This window comes from Acinonyx jubatus, chromosome C2, assembly GCF_027475565.1.
Source record: "Acinonyx jubatus isolate Ajub_Pintada_27869175 chromosome C2, VMU_Ajub_asm_v1.0, whole genome shotgun sequence".
Classification (NCBI taxonomy): domain Eukaryota; kingdom Metazoa; phylum Chordata; class Mammalia; order Carnivora; family Felidae; genus Acinonyx; species Acinonyx jubatus.
Genome location: NC_069384.1, coordinates 87,060,057 through 87,075,501, shown reverse-complemented (window position 1 = coordinate 87,075,501; position 15,445 = coordinate 87,060,057). Strand labels below are relative to the sequence as shown.

At 35.7% G+C, this 15,445-nt stretch overlaps 1 pseudogene; it reads left to right on the top strand.

The window, feature by feature from the left end:
* Positions 1–935: 935 nt before the first annotated feature.
* Positions 936–15,445, top strand: part of LOC106973869 (inositol 1,4,5-triphosphate receptor associated 2-like) — a 77,600-nt pseudogene continuing 63,090 nt past the window's right edge.

Genomic DNA, 15,445 nt, shown 5'->3' with positions numbered 1-15,445 from the left:
AACCAACTCAAAAATTTCAGAAATGTTTTCATATCTTTTGCTGATCACTTTGGAAGGCGCAATAATTAGGCCTTTTGATGGGGACCAGAACATCATACTCCATGAGGGATTGTGAATTGTCACAATGCTAAATATTTATGTACTTATTCAAGTATTATGCATCAGGAGTGAGGAGCTTACAATTCAACAGGGAAAACAGGCATGAAATGAGTAAGTGCACAGTGGCTTCGCGGCAACAGTGATATTTACTAAATGGCAATATCCTGGATACTGACCAATATGTGATGAGATTTTTATCCATAAACAAACAAGTTGTAAGAGAAAATCACAGAAGAAAATAAAGCTACTTTTGTAGACAGTGTATTTGTGGAGTTTACAGGGGGGGAAAAAAGTACTTAGGAGAGGCTATAAGCTATAGAAAAAAAAAAGCTGAATAAAAGACCCTGTGGTCTCCATGCCACTTGCCCCTTCAGAAAGAAAAGATTTTTCCAGACCCTTCTATCACTCTGGGCAGTTGGCTGCCTTACAGCTCAGGTGTGCATTTGCCTGCTTAAATCTGCTGTTCCAAACAGCTTGCCATGCTCTATATATAGAGATGACTTCACCCTCTGTTGGAATGCAGCAGCTGTTCAGCAGTGCAGACTGATATGCTACAAAGACTTAGCCCATATCTAATTGAGCACTTCAATGCTGCAGAGATAGGCGCCTTAGAAATATTTAGATAAAATGCCTTTGGCCAGATGGAAGCTGGCCAGAACACCAGGATAAAATCTTCATCTCACAGGACTTACTGGGGAGTCCTGGTGGGGGGCATCCATGAAGGGAGGTGGGATTAAGAGAGATGCTCTGTCCCATTCACCCCCACGCTGCATACGTGACATGAAAAATAACAGAGAATAGGAGAAATCAGCATTTTGCTGCTGCTTCCTTCTCCCATGGCAGACCAAACACAGCCCACCCTCTGTGAAAATAATCTGAATGGTAATGATGCCTACATGTCAGGAAGTCTCCCAGTTTTAAGACTCTCCCACAAAACTGTTTTCTCCCCTAGCTCCCAGGATTCCAGCCCCAGAAACCGGTTGGCAGGTATAGATAAATCGGGTATTGCCATTCTACTATTTCTAAATGAACTGATTGCTCAAAATACTTTTATAAAATATATTTTTTAAACTTCATAATATCAGAAAACATTTCAAAAAGTGGTGAAGTTACAAGTACTTTTAAAACGTGAAAGAAAACCCTTGAAAGTCGACAAAAAATTATTGTTGATCATTTTACTACCCTAAGTCAAAAATAAAGTAGTAAAGTTTCCCAGTAACTTTTTCTCACATCTCATAAACCTCCTGGTAAGTTGTTTCTCAAAGAAACAAGGAAACACTACACAATGAAGAACATGAACAGAGGTAAATGTCATCTGTGAGTGAATGTTGAGAGTCACTCAGAAGAGCAAAACCCACTGAACGTTGATAAAAGCACAATGGGCTTCATTATATTAAAAAGGTCTATCGCTATTGACACTAAAGAAAAGTAAACATTTATTTTTTAAAAATTTTTAACGTTTATTTTTTTTTGAGAGACAGAGCATGAGTGGGGGAGGGGCAGAGAGAGAGGGAGACACAGAATCCGTGGACCATGAGGTCATGACATGAGCTGAAGTTGGATGCATAACTGACTGAGCTACCCAGGCACCCGGTAAACACTTATTCTATCAGGAATTACTATGATTTTAGGTAAGATAAAAATACCTAACATGTGGATTTTTCAATTAGTAGGAATATATTTTGTGTCCACATATCCTCATGTAGTATTTTTTAGTTCTCACCAAACCCTGTGTGTAATATCATTTCCATTTTAAAGTCAAGGAAAAAACTCAGAAAGGTTAAATGGCGTATTCAAAGTCCTGACATTTATTACAGAGTCCAGTTTTTATGCCAGGCTAACTTATTCCAGTGCCCACCTGGCCACCCACTGCCTATTTTTGTATAGCCTATTAGGCTAAATTTCTTTTCTTCTTCTTTTTTTAAAATTTTTTACATAGTTGAAAAATTCATAGCAGGAGTAATATCTTATGACACAATTATATGATTTCAGTATTCATAGTTTTATTGAAACACAACCATATATATGTATATATATGTGTGTATATATATGTGTGTGTGTATATATATATATATGTATATATGTATATGTATATGTATGTATATATATATATATAGTCAATGATTGCTTTTGCACCAGGAAAAACTGACCAGGTGTAATAGATACTGAATAATACATGAAAAAAGCAAAGCAAATAACCATTTTCATGGCTGAAATGAATACTAGGTTCAATAAATATAACATTATTAGGTCTTTTAAGGAAAGAAGAGTAAATGATACTTAGAATTCTTGGAATGTGATAGTGACAAAAATTAATTCCATGCTCAAAACTTGGCCATATGTTATTATAGGAGGTAAGTTCCCCAAAGAAGCCCCATATGCCAAAATAAAGCATTTCCTATTTTAAGTGGATAGATTGGCATGATTCACTACAGCTATATTTTATTACCTTATATCAGCCAAACATTTAGAGACTTAATTTGTCCAAACAAAAATTGTGATTCATGGTCCAAGTTTGAATAGACACATGAAAACATTAAATTAGTGAAAACTCTAAAAATTTAAGAACTATATGCATTTATTTTTACATATTTTCCTTTTGCAAATATTTATAAATTTAGGCTCAAGGTACTGTGTTAGGCAAGGCATCTGATTATGGAATGCCTGCCATGCCATATCAAGAGGTTTGATTTTATGTGATGGTGATGGAGAGCCATTGAAGGCTTCTAAATATTGGGAGTGACTTGCGGATTCTAATAATGAAGCGCTCAGTGGATAAGAGCAGTCTGCAAAGACCGGAGGTATATATGTAAAAGAGAAGAATAAAATGTCACCAAAAATAAAAGACTAGAAAGTTCAAGGATATAATTTGTAATGTCAAATGCAAAGGAAAGTATACAAAGCAGGATTAAAAAATATCCATTGAATTGGTCAATTAGAAGGTCATTCAGTAAGGCCAGTTTGAGGAATGGTGAGGCCAAACATTATACTGTAGTGAATTAAATAGTGAATTTAGAAGAGATTATAGATTATTTTTACCAGAGATTTGGAGGACCAGATGGATAGTCAGTAAGCAAGATCAAAAGATAAAGGGTTTTTGGGTTCATTTTTCTTTCTTCTTCCTATTTTGGATAAGAAATGCTAAAAACAGAGAGGGGGGTGCAAACCATATGAGAGTCTTAAATACAGAGAACAAACTGAAGGTTGCTGGAGGGGGGAGAAGATAAGTGGGTGATGAGCGTTAAGGAGGGCACCTGCTGGGATGAGCACTGGGTCTTATATGTAAGGGATGAATCACTGAGTTTGACTGCTGAAACCATTATTACACTATATACTAACTACCTTGGAATTAAATAAAATTAAAAAAAAAGAAATGCTCAAACATGTTTATTGACTGAGGAAGATGAGCCAGGAAATTAAAAAAAAATTAAAAATAGGGTTAAAGATATCCACTGAAGAAGCTGAATGTCTAATGGAGAAAATCTTGGCAGAGCAGGGAGGAGATGGGGCCATAAACACTGAAAGAATTTAGATTTAAACAAAAAGTGGTGTATCCTTCCTTCTGATACTAGCAAGAAGAAGCAAGATTGATGACAGATATAAACTAGTCTGCAAGGCTGTATGTGAAAGTCTATCACAGCTATTGCCTTGGATTTCTAGACAGACAAGGAAGCAGGACCATGGGATGAGAATGAGAGGTAAGAGTTGAATGTGGCTTTTTGAAGACCAGTGATTTTTGTAAAATGTAGACCCTCCTAATGTGCATGCAGGTATTTCTTTCCTCTATTCTCTTGTCACTGTTATTTAAATATCATGTAGGCACCCTAGAATCTGCAAAGTGACTTTCTCAATATGATCTTCAATATCTGTTCCCACTCTATCTGATGCCTCTTCATGACTTTCTTTTGTTTAGTTTTCTCTTATATTATTTTCCACCTTCTGCTCATCATATGTTGTTCCCAAGATTATATAACTTTGAGGAAGTATTCTGTGCATGTAATTCAGTCACCAACCTCAATCACTGTTTAATTCCCTTTGGACATTCTGTTTGGGATTATCATCATTTTACAAGTGTCTTTTTGTGGTTAGAGAGTTCTTTTTTCAGTTTTATGTGAGATTCAGATTTAAGGACCTTGTTTTTAAGATCTTATCATGGAAAAGTCTTCCATTTTTAACATTATAGTGACCTCTAGAGTAGAAAACTTGAATATCACCAACATAAGAAAATAGTGAGATCACTGTCATAAAGGCTTATTTTCGAAACTCCAATTATCCTCATTAAAGAAGTATGCATTTAGAGAAACACATTTTTACATAGATACAGAATTAAATAATTGAATTTTCATACATATTCACCAAAAGAATCTCTATCACAATATAATATTTTTGGAATAAGATTGTCTTACATTTAAATAGTCCTAGCATTCTATTTCACATTTACAAAGTGTCTCTTCTCTAAAGGAAGCCAAAATCTTAAAAAACAAAACAAGGAAGAAAAATTGTCCATTTTTATAGAGATATAAACAAGGATAGAAAAATGAGGAGTTAGGACAGTCAAGTAGAATCAAGACTGAATAAAATAGACGACTCAGAGAGCTAAATTGTAGATTGGAGAACATTATCTGCCTCCATTTCTTTCTAAGTCCCCATTTTCTAAGTAAGAAATTAGAGGCCCCATGAAGTTCTCTGTGGTTTGCAAACTCAGATCTCCAGGCTCCTAGTTCAGTGTCTTCATTGATTAATGCAACTTCTGTTGCTAAAAAGAGAATTGGTGGAAAAGCTACTGAGCTTTCTACTGACAACAAGAGGTGGTCCTAAGACACAGAGATGGTGTACAAGATGTCTAGCATAAGCTTCATTGTTCTCCATGAAAATGCCACTTAACGACAGAAATAGGACCAATCTTATGCTTCCTAAACTCACTTGCCTGGAGCCCTTTTTCCAAGGAGTCCTCAGGTCGTGAGGAGATCACAGAATTGTCATATATACTTCTATGCCAGATGCCCCTGGAATAGATCAGAACACTTCAAGTGCCATTTAGCTAAAGGGCCAAAACATATCATTTTAATATACCAAATATATTCACTTATTCTTCTAATTTAGTCTTTTCAGCAATAAGAAAGATACATATTAATATTTCTGTTTAACAAATACAGGTTTAAAGGAATTAAACAAGGGGCGCCTAGGTAGCTCAGTTAGTTAAGCATCCAATTTCTGCTCAAGTCATGATCTCAAGGTCTGTGGGTTTGGCCTTGCATCAGGCTCTGTGCAGACAGCTTAGAGTCTGGAGCTTGCTTCAGAGTCTGTGTCTCCCTCTCTCTCTCTCCCCCTCCCTCCCTCCCTCCCTCTCTCTCTCTCTCTCTCTCTCTCTCTTTCTCTCAGGAATAGAACACTAAACCAAATTTTAACAAATAAAAAAGAAAGGACTTAAACAATAGGTTCCACACAAATTTGAAATGGTGAAGCTGGTATTTGAACCCAAGTTGTCTCATGTTAAGACTCATTTACACACTCTTCCTTTAGTCGTGAATACCTCTCATTGAGATTACTTCCTCAGGCAAGGCTTATGACTAATGGTGATTTGTTTAGAGGTCAGTTTTGTTTCTTAACAATCTTTCACTTACTACATTTGAAATTGGTCACTAGAAGAATTTAAGCCACTGGGTCATTTGCTGGCCTTGATGGAATACAGGGATGACTATTAATATGAAGCCACTTCCCAAGGGTATACACCAAGGCTGTTCCAGCAGTTTGCCAATAGGAAGCCAGTCTTTCAAAATGATGTCAGACTCAAAGTAAGGCATATTTAAGTAAAGTCACAGACTAATCCTCCTCTTTCTTTCTCTACAGCCACCAAATACCACACAGGTCATATCCTTGCACCCAGACTGTTGTTTCTCCCCACACACATGTGTACCTTGAAATCGATCATTACATAGGCTGTGTGGGCAATTAGGGATGCAGAAGCAACCCTGGGCATGACCAGAAGTGGGTGACATGTTTCAACACTCTACCACCTACATTTTTTCTCCTTTTTTCCATAGGGATATTATCCAAGGTCTCATAAACCAATGCATTCTGATCCTGACCCCCTACAAAGCCATCTCATAGAAGTTTCAATTAATGTTAAAATGTAAATGGCTGACAACAACATCAACTACTGCTCAACTCAGAAGAACCTATATTTCATAGGTATCAAGTCTTTTAGGCCAATATGTATATCCTAAAAGAGAGAGATAGAGATAGAGATAGAGATAGAGATAGAGATAGAGATAGAGATAGAGATAGAGATATATAGACATATGTTATGATGATTGTGGCTTTTCTATGGAGATGATAAGACTTACTGACATTTCTGTAGGCAGACTGTCTCCCATCATCTCAATGGGGCACAAGGGCTCTATCCCAATGTTCAGAAGGACAAAAGATCTTATTTCCTAAGCTGAAAGAAGACAGAGCAAATATGAGAATCCACTACTTTCCCTTATATACTTCAGGAAAGAAAGAGAGCAATCCAACGTTTACTGAGTGTCCATTTGTAGGTCATTCATTATAAAAACTTTGCATATATGCTGATTTATCTCATTTTTATCTCCTCTAAAATCCTGTGATAGGGGTATTTTATTCCCATTATAATTTTTTTAGAATCAAGAGGGTTTTGAATGTCAGAGTTGTAAATGGAACTCAAAATAGTAATGTCAACTCTATTTTCATTAATGCCACTTACAAGTGAACTCTAAGTTCTCTGTTAATATGAAACCCTTTCTAAGAACTATTTCCAGGACACTGGTTCTCAATTCAAACTGCCTGGATTCAGTTTCCAGCTATATTGGCATGACTATGGTCAAGGTACTTTGAGCCCCAGGCTTCACATTTGTAAGAAAGGAATGATAATCTTACCTCCCTTACAGGGTGTTGTAAGGATTAACTGAGATAAAGTATGTGAAATGCTTAGCATAGTGGCTCAATTATTTATCTTTTTTGTTTATTTATTTATTTTGAGAGAGAGAGCACAAGCAGGGAAGGGGGAGGCAGGAGAGGGGGAGAGGGACAGGGAGAGGGGTGGAGAGAGAGAGAGAGAGAGAGAGAGAGAGAGAGAGAGAGAGAGAGAGAGAGAGAGAATGAATCCCAAGCAGGCTCCACACTGTCAGCACAAAGCCCAATGTGAGGCTCTATCCCATGAACTGTAAGACCATCACCTGAGCTGAAATCAAGAGTCAGACACTCAACAGACTGAGACACCCAGGCACCCCATGGCTCAGTAATTTAAATATTATAATCTTTACCACTTAGGTGAGAGATGGTCAATAGTTTTGTTTTGTTTTTTTCTCACATGCCAACTCTGATGGAGTTGAGTAGCTGCAGGAGCACTATGCTAAGAATTCAGAGGAGGTCCTAGACAAAGAGTGCTGTGCCTGATTCTGCCATAGGAACACGATTAGGGCTAAAGGTTCCAAGTGTGCAGCAAACAGGTCATTCTGAACCTAGGCGATGCCCAACTCCCCTAGCATTTTGCACCAAATGATACTTAAAAAATGAATGATTGAAGTAAATAGATAAATGAATTAAGGAGTCAATATAAAGCCAACCTAGTATGGATCCATATATTAGCTGAACCAAGTCTCATATTTTCTGACTCCTCTTTCTCAGCTTCTTATTCATAGCTCACAATAGACACTTTCTCTAAAACTTCAGTGGACGTCAGAAGAAAGCTGTTAAAAATATGTGATACCTTTCTTGATATATAGTATAATAGGCCAAGTGGACTCACAGCTCTAAAAATCCTATGACTCTAAGATTGGAACACGTTCCACTTCAATCAGATGTCGCAAGTGGAACCTGTTTGTGGAATGTGGGATGTGGCACCATGCATAGAAGCAGAACTATGTAGTTCACCCTTAGAACATCAAATACATGGCTTGCCTGCAGCAAGTTTAAGCCAGAGTATTGAGTTTTTAATACAAAAATGAAAAACATCTTTTCTACCCTTCAAGCTTTGTTCTCCACCTCTGAGAGGTGGCTACTTTAGTTTTAGAAGCAGGCATATATTTCTCAAAAGAGACAAAAGATCTTTACCCAGAAGATATAGAACCTCAAGATGCATGATGTAAAGACCTTAGATTGAAGGGACCTGGGAAAATAAAGGAAGTTAGACAAGTCTCTTATGAGCAATTTTAGAGAAAATGATTGAAAATGCTATATAAAAAAGGGGATCTAGCAATAAACTGGACTGTTAGGATAAAAAACAAATCAATAGACTCCAGCTTTAGTTGCTCTTTTTACTTCTTTTTCCAAGACTAGGAAAAACCAAATTGCTATCCATATTGTCCCTTGTACTGTGTGCATACACTGGGAGGGGAAAGGGGTTATGGGAGGAGGCTAAGGTTCAAGAGAGCAGAATGCAAAAGAATCAATAGGGATGGAAGTGATCCATCCAGGAAAGACAATACATACACTTTTGAAACCGGATCTGGAGTACAAAGAGAAAGGAAAGCATATTGTGTGACCATGAGCCTCATAAAACAGAAAACCTAGAGCCACATTTCATTACCGACTGAATAGACCATCTCCCAAGACTCAGAGGCTATTTTGCAATAAATAAATGTGCCCCCAATACTAAAAATCCACTTTTTAGAGAACATCTGTAGCATTAAGTTTCCATGGAGCACACTTTGGGAACCATTGGTATCTTGTGATACAAATGTGGTATTGAATTTCTAGTGATATGTGAGTATAACTACCATTTGTATACTTTTTATGGCTTACCATCCATTTTCATGTGCTTTTGCTCATTTAATTCTCAAAATTCTTATTTGATATTAAAATATTCATTTCAAATATGGAGAAACAAAAACTGAGAAAGGTTAAGTAATTTGCCCAAAGTTTCACAAGTAATTACAGGCAGAGCCAGGACTCAGGTCTAGAGCTTTAGATTTAAGTCCCATACTATTTCCAGCAGTGATGACCGTAACTAAGCAGGAAAAGGTTTAGGGCATATATAGCAGCTTTCTTCTAGGGAGCCTAATGATGTTATGGGTACAGTCTCATTAATGTCTCAACATTTCAGAAGGGAGGCAAGAAATTATTGTATTTCCATTTTGCAGCAGCCATTCTTCTGTTTCTCTTCACATTAGACCCCAAACAACATTTGCTGTTCCTTCAAGAATGCGCCATCTACAGAACCAATTAAACTGAATGATCCTTTGGTCTACCACATATAGATTGAGCTGAAATCCCCTGAATGGCTGAAACAAGCAGTGGACGAATTCGTGACTCATGCTGATGTTATTGACAACATTCACCTACCGAAGGGACACAGCCCTGACCTGCTTTAATTAGCGGAGTAAGATCCTGCCTCTGTTGTCAAGGTTCTCCAGGAGGAGAAAGAGTTCAGTCAGCTACCTTTTAAATGATCTTAATAAGAACAACAGTTATAATTCTTTAAAGATCAGCAACAAAGATCCTTAGGAAAATAAAACCCAAACAGAATTGGTCCACCAACATTTGAGGATTGTGCACCTGATAACCACATGTGCAACAAAAGCCAATCAGATTCATCTGTGTATTTGGTCAAGCTGCTTCTCAGCCCTAGACCCACTCTCCCCCTCTTTAAGAATTCTAATAATTATTTACCTCGTGGAGCTGTGAAGATTAAGTGGGAATATATGTCATATCCAGTAAATGTTAGGACCCCCTTTGTTTCATGTTTCTCCACACATGGGCTCAACATCTGAGATATCATCACTGAATTACAGCTAAATGCCTTGATATGATGATGAGTTTTGCTTCCAACAGAGGCTGAATGAACTAAAACACTGCACGTTCCAGGTGGGGGGGACGGTTTACAGTGGTGGTGATGATACTTTTTCATTCTCATTTTTAGGAGAGACTGTGGCCTCTGAAAAGATTTTATAATCCCTCAGTGCTTTATGTCTAAGATTCTTTAGGTTTCTGAAAGCTATGAGTGTTTGTATCTAAATAAGAATCTGAAGCTAGCCTAGAGATTCTGAACCTTAAGGAATCAGTTTTCTTCTGTTTAATCTCCATTGGGAACAGAGGAGCCCAGGAAACGTTTGCAGAATATTCTCTTTCCCTGATAGTGCAAAAAGAGACAGAAAAATCAGCAACATGATCTTGAAACCTGAAGAATGACCTTTAGGAAATGTCAAAGTGAGAGTGGCACAGTCACTGTGCAAAGATAGGTACTGTTTTGAGTAGGGCTATTTTCCCCCCAAAGCATACTTTGAAATATGAGTTAAAGCAAGGAGTTTGTGATCATAAAAATTTTATGCCAAGAGCATAGCATTCAAGGCTAAAAGTGCTGAGAATGATAGAAAGGTTAAAATAGAATTATGTGTTTCTTAGGTGTCAAGATACATAAGTTTCCATCTGATCACATAGATGGTATAGTTTCAAAATGTCTGTAAAATGGATTCTATACCATTTATTTCCAAACTTCAGAATTTCATATTTTTATTAACCAGTGAGGTTGTATATGAAAAGAAAAAAACAAGTATGATTCTGGGTCTTTCTGTGACATATTGTATATATTTAACATACTTTTCTAAACAGCAATTGTCTCAATTCAAAGGAGTTAGGATCCTATACAGATGCTATAGCATCGTATCTTTTATTCCTTTGGTAATATTAGAAATTGATCAGTACTTAGAATTAATGTCTAAAGATTTTCTTTTACTTTTTATCTACATATTATTCAGCGTTCAAGAACAAAGAAAACATTGCTGTTTCTGCCTACCTTAGCCCCTACAAATGAAATTTTAAATATAAGGAAGTATTTCAAAATATACAAATAGAGGTGATGTCAATTTGTGAGGTGATTGCTTCAGTGGGAATAGACTCTTCTTACACCTCAAGTCATGACGTGATACTTATTCCTGACTGAAGTCCCTGGAAATTAAATAGTGTCAATCTCTGAAGGTGAAGAACAAATACAAGGAAAGGGCCTTCAAACCCAGTAGGGAAGGGAGGAGAGTGTAAATTCCAAAATATCCCTTTTTTCATTTTTAACTCTGTTCCTGTTTGGTCAAAAGTCAAAGGCATTTTTCCTACATGTTTACAGTTTCTAAAATGAAGAAGAATGAGATCAATTCTCTTTTCTTTAATTATAACAGTATAAAGCTGCACATTCACAGTGATCTTTATATGGTCAGAAGCCAGAGAAATCACTTCTGATGCAGGAGTATTTATCGTAAGCAAATTTTAAGTCTTATTTCTGTGAACGCTGAGGGTTAAAAGAATTTCAAACCAATAAGCATACAGATCCCTAATTAAAAGTTAATATTAATCAGAATAATGAACTGGGTGTCCATGGGCACAGCATGGACTTCTCTAATTCTCAGTTTCTCCACCCTTATTTTTATTTATTTTTATTTTTTACATTTGTTTATTTTGAGAGACAGAGCACAAGTGGGGAGGGGCAGAGAAAAGGAGACAAAATCCAAAGCAGGCTCCAGGCTTTGAGCTGTCAGCACAGAGCCCAATGCAGGGCTTGAAGTCACAAACTGTGAGATTATGACCTGAGCCAAAGTCAGATGCTTAACCCACTTAGCCACCAGGTGCCCCTCAGTTTGTCCATCTTTAAAAAGAGTTCCCATTGGGTGGTTCTAAGTACTCAAGTGACTGTACCATTTCACATTACCACCAGCATCACATGAACGGCAGTCACTATGTGTCCTCACAGCACTTGGTAATGTCAAATTGTTTTGTTGTTGGTGTCAGCCATTCTAGTAGGCCGTGAGTGGTTTCTCATTGTGGTTTTAATTTGCACGTCCCTAATTAATGACAACGTTGGGCATCTTTTATGTACTTATTTGCCATACTTGCATCTTCATTGTTGAAGTGTCTGTTTAAATCTTTTGTCCATTTTTAAATTGGGTTACTTGTTTTCCTCTTATTGAATCTTCATCCTCCTCATATCTGCCGCCTCATATCTTCTGCTCAGTGTTCTATAATGTGGTTCTTTCTTTTTTTTTATTGACTACAAGGAATTCATTAGATATTCTAAGTACTAAAATCTTTAAATATCTTCTCATAGGCTGTGATTTTTTTTTCATGTTTGTAAGGTATATTTTGATACAGTTGAAAACATAATTGAATTTATCAGTCTTTTCCCTTGTGGTTTGTAGTTTTTATATAATATTTAAAAACTATTTTTTCTATGCCAAATCAAAAAAATATTTTCTTCTAGTAAGTGATGAATCACGGGAATCTACTCCCGAAGCCAAGAGCACACTGTATACACTGTATGTTAGCTAACTTGACAATAAATTATATAATAAATAAACCATTAAAGCACTAAAAAAATATTTTCTTCTAAAAGTTTGAGCTCTTTGTTTTCACATTTTATTGTTTAAATCAGCTAGATATTTTTTATGTTGGAAGGTAGAAAATTAATCGTAATTTTTTCCACATAAATAACCAGTTGTCACAAGCTCTATTCATTTGGCTCCATTCACAACTGAACTACTATCCTTTCTCTGTCACATAGCATTTCTAGGTATCTCTCTCCTGATAAATTATTCTATGACTATTTCAAAATTACATAGTCTCAATTGCTATGGCTTTCTATTCATCCTTACCTATATCTTTAAAATCACACTGACTTCATTGATCTTTAGACCATAAGTTCCCTTGAAAATTTTATTATAGATGAAACTGCCTAAAGTTATATTGTTTATCTTGGATATTAATTTCTAAACTTTTAATTTTGAAATATTTTTATATTTACAAAAATGTTGCAAAATTAGTACAAAGAATTCCCATAAGTTCACCCATATTCTCCAAATGTTAACATTTACCATATTTTCTCTCATCTGCTCTCTTTATGTGTGTGTATGTGTGTGTGTGTGTTTGTATATAATCTCCACAAATACACACTGATTTCTCAACTGTTTGAGACATAATGTATATTTATACCTAAATATTTCAGCATTTCTTTCTAAAAAATGGTACTTTCTATTATGTGGCCACAGGATAATTGTCAAAATTAAAAATTGACATTAATATTGTATAATTACCTCAATTTCATACTTTGTTCAAATTTCAACAATTGTTCCATTAATATATTTTATGAAAAATGTATTAATGTATGGAATAGTTCCAGTTTTTTTGATCTGGTATCCAACGGATTTAGTTGCCATGTCTCCCTAATCTCTTTTAAGTTTATATATATTTTATATACATATTTTTTAAGTTACATATATGTTATATATATGTATATATATTTTATACATATAAGTTATATATATGTTATATATACATTATGTATATTATATATCTTAAGTTATATATATTTTATATATTAAGTTATATATATATGTATATATACATATACATTGGCCTTCTATATTTGGCCTTCTATAATTTCTCTCAGGAATATCCTATAATTATCAGTGAAAAGGTCATGCATGTTTTTGTTAAAACTATTCCTAAGAATTTCATGGGTGTTTTGATAGTATTTTAAGTAGACTTTTAAATATAATTTTTATTTTCTAATCGGTTGCTGTTAAATGTATTGTAATAATTTATTTTTCTATGGCCTTGATAAGTTCACTTATTAGTTCTAGTAGTTGTTTCACAGATTCCTGAGAACTTTCTATTTAAATGTCCTGTCATCTCCAAGGGGACAGTTTCACTCATTCCTTCCTCATCTTTATGACCTTAAGTGTTCTGGTTGCCTTATTCAAACATCAAGCATCTCTAGCTCCATCTACATGAGAGGAGTGAAAACAGACATCCCTTCAGGTTCATGGTAATGTTGTATATTCAAATCTGGTGTGTCCTCACGTGTATTTAGCACAGGAATTATGGTTTTAATTGGATCCAAAAGCTAAAATTTCTGTGTAGGATATTTATTTAAAACCACATAAGAAATGCTATGCTCTATCAAATCCTTTGGGAAGAATTCTCAAGAGAATTACATTTCCTGCTGTGTGCTTTATCTCTTTCACCATATAAAAAATGGGACTTTTCCTTCTGGAGTATTTTAAGATCTCTGACATCTAGTTTAGAAAGTGATGAACGTGCAACTTTAGTAATATCTTGCTTTAGTCGCGGGAAACATCAATTGACAGAGCTCTGCCTGTGATGTTCATACAAGCGCACTCTATCATAGCCACATTTTTCTGTTAAAATTTGGATTTGGTCCTGTCACTTGACTTGTGGAGAATGGGCTATCTTGTTTCAAAAATATCTTTTCTAACAATCAGTCATCATTAGTGGAAACATCTTTTTTTTCTCCCTGCCTCATCCTGTGTAATAATTCAATAAGCATACTTTCTCAATCACATCTTTGTTGTCTTTTCCCCACTTATTCTTCTTTGCTCTGATTTTTCATTTTAGTATAGCTGCTCCCAATTCTGCTGCCTTTGAAAAATTGACATAAAGCTTCCTTCCTTCTATGCTTTCATTCTCTTCACTTGGCAAACCAAGGATCCTGAAATCTAGAACAGAAACTTTCATTTCCATTTGGAAAAAGGCTGCCTATGAATATCTATAGATGTGTCATGATAAACAAGAGAGGCATTTGGGGAAACGTCCATTAGCCAAGTTTCTCTTATAACGCACTATAGAATACTACAGAGGTCTCAGGCTTCGACACAGGTGGACCTGGGTTTTCAAACCAATTTGGCTATTTAAATATGTGGCTTTAAAGAAAGTTTCCTTTGAGTTCTGGGTATCAAGTTCCTTACATATTTAACTGTATTTACCTAAGATAATAAATGCTAAGTATTAGCCCCACCTCCTCCAAAAAGTTGGTTTCTAGACTATGCTGTTTCTAGACTATTACAGACTTTCCTTTAACAATGAGGTAGATTTTCTCCATTATTAAATATGTGAAAGAAGTTAGCCTACAAGACAGCCATATTTAGGGAATTATGCAGTCTTTTTAGCAGGGTTTACTTCAGACATTTGTGGACATGTAGTTGGCTGATAAATCATGTAATAATCATATATAATTAAAAGTGTACTCTATGTCAAGAACAGTATAATGCCCATTAGCTAGATAAGCAGATCTGTAGGTACATAGGTAGATACACAGGTAGGTGATTGGTTGGTCGGTCAGTCGGTAGATAGAAAGAAAGAAAGAAAGAAAGAAAGAAAGAAAGAAAGAAAGAAAGAAAGAAAGAAAGAAAGAAAAGAAAAGAATCATAAGATCACAGAATTTGAAAACTGAAAAAGAACCTTAAATAATTTCTAATTCAACCCCTGATTGACAGGTGAAGAGGGAAGAGATAAAGCTGAATTTGTAAGAACCCAGTTCTCCCAGATTTCACTCTTCTGCTATTTCCACTATACCACTAGGTACTCTGTAAATATTTCCATA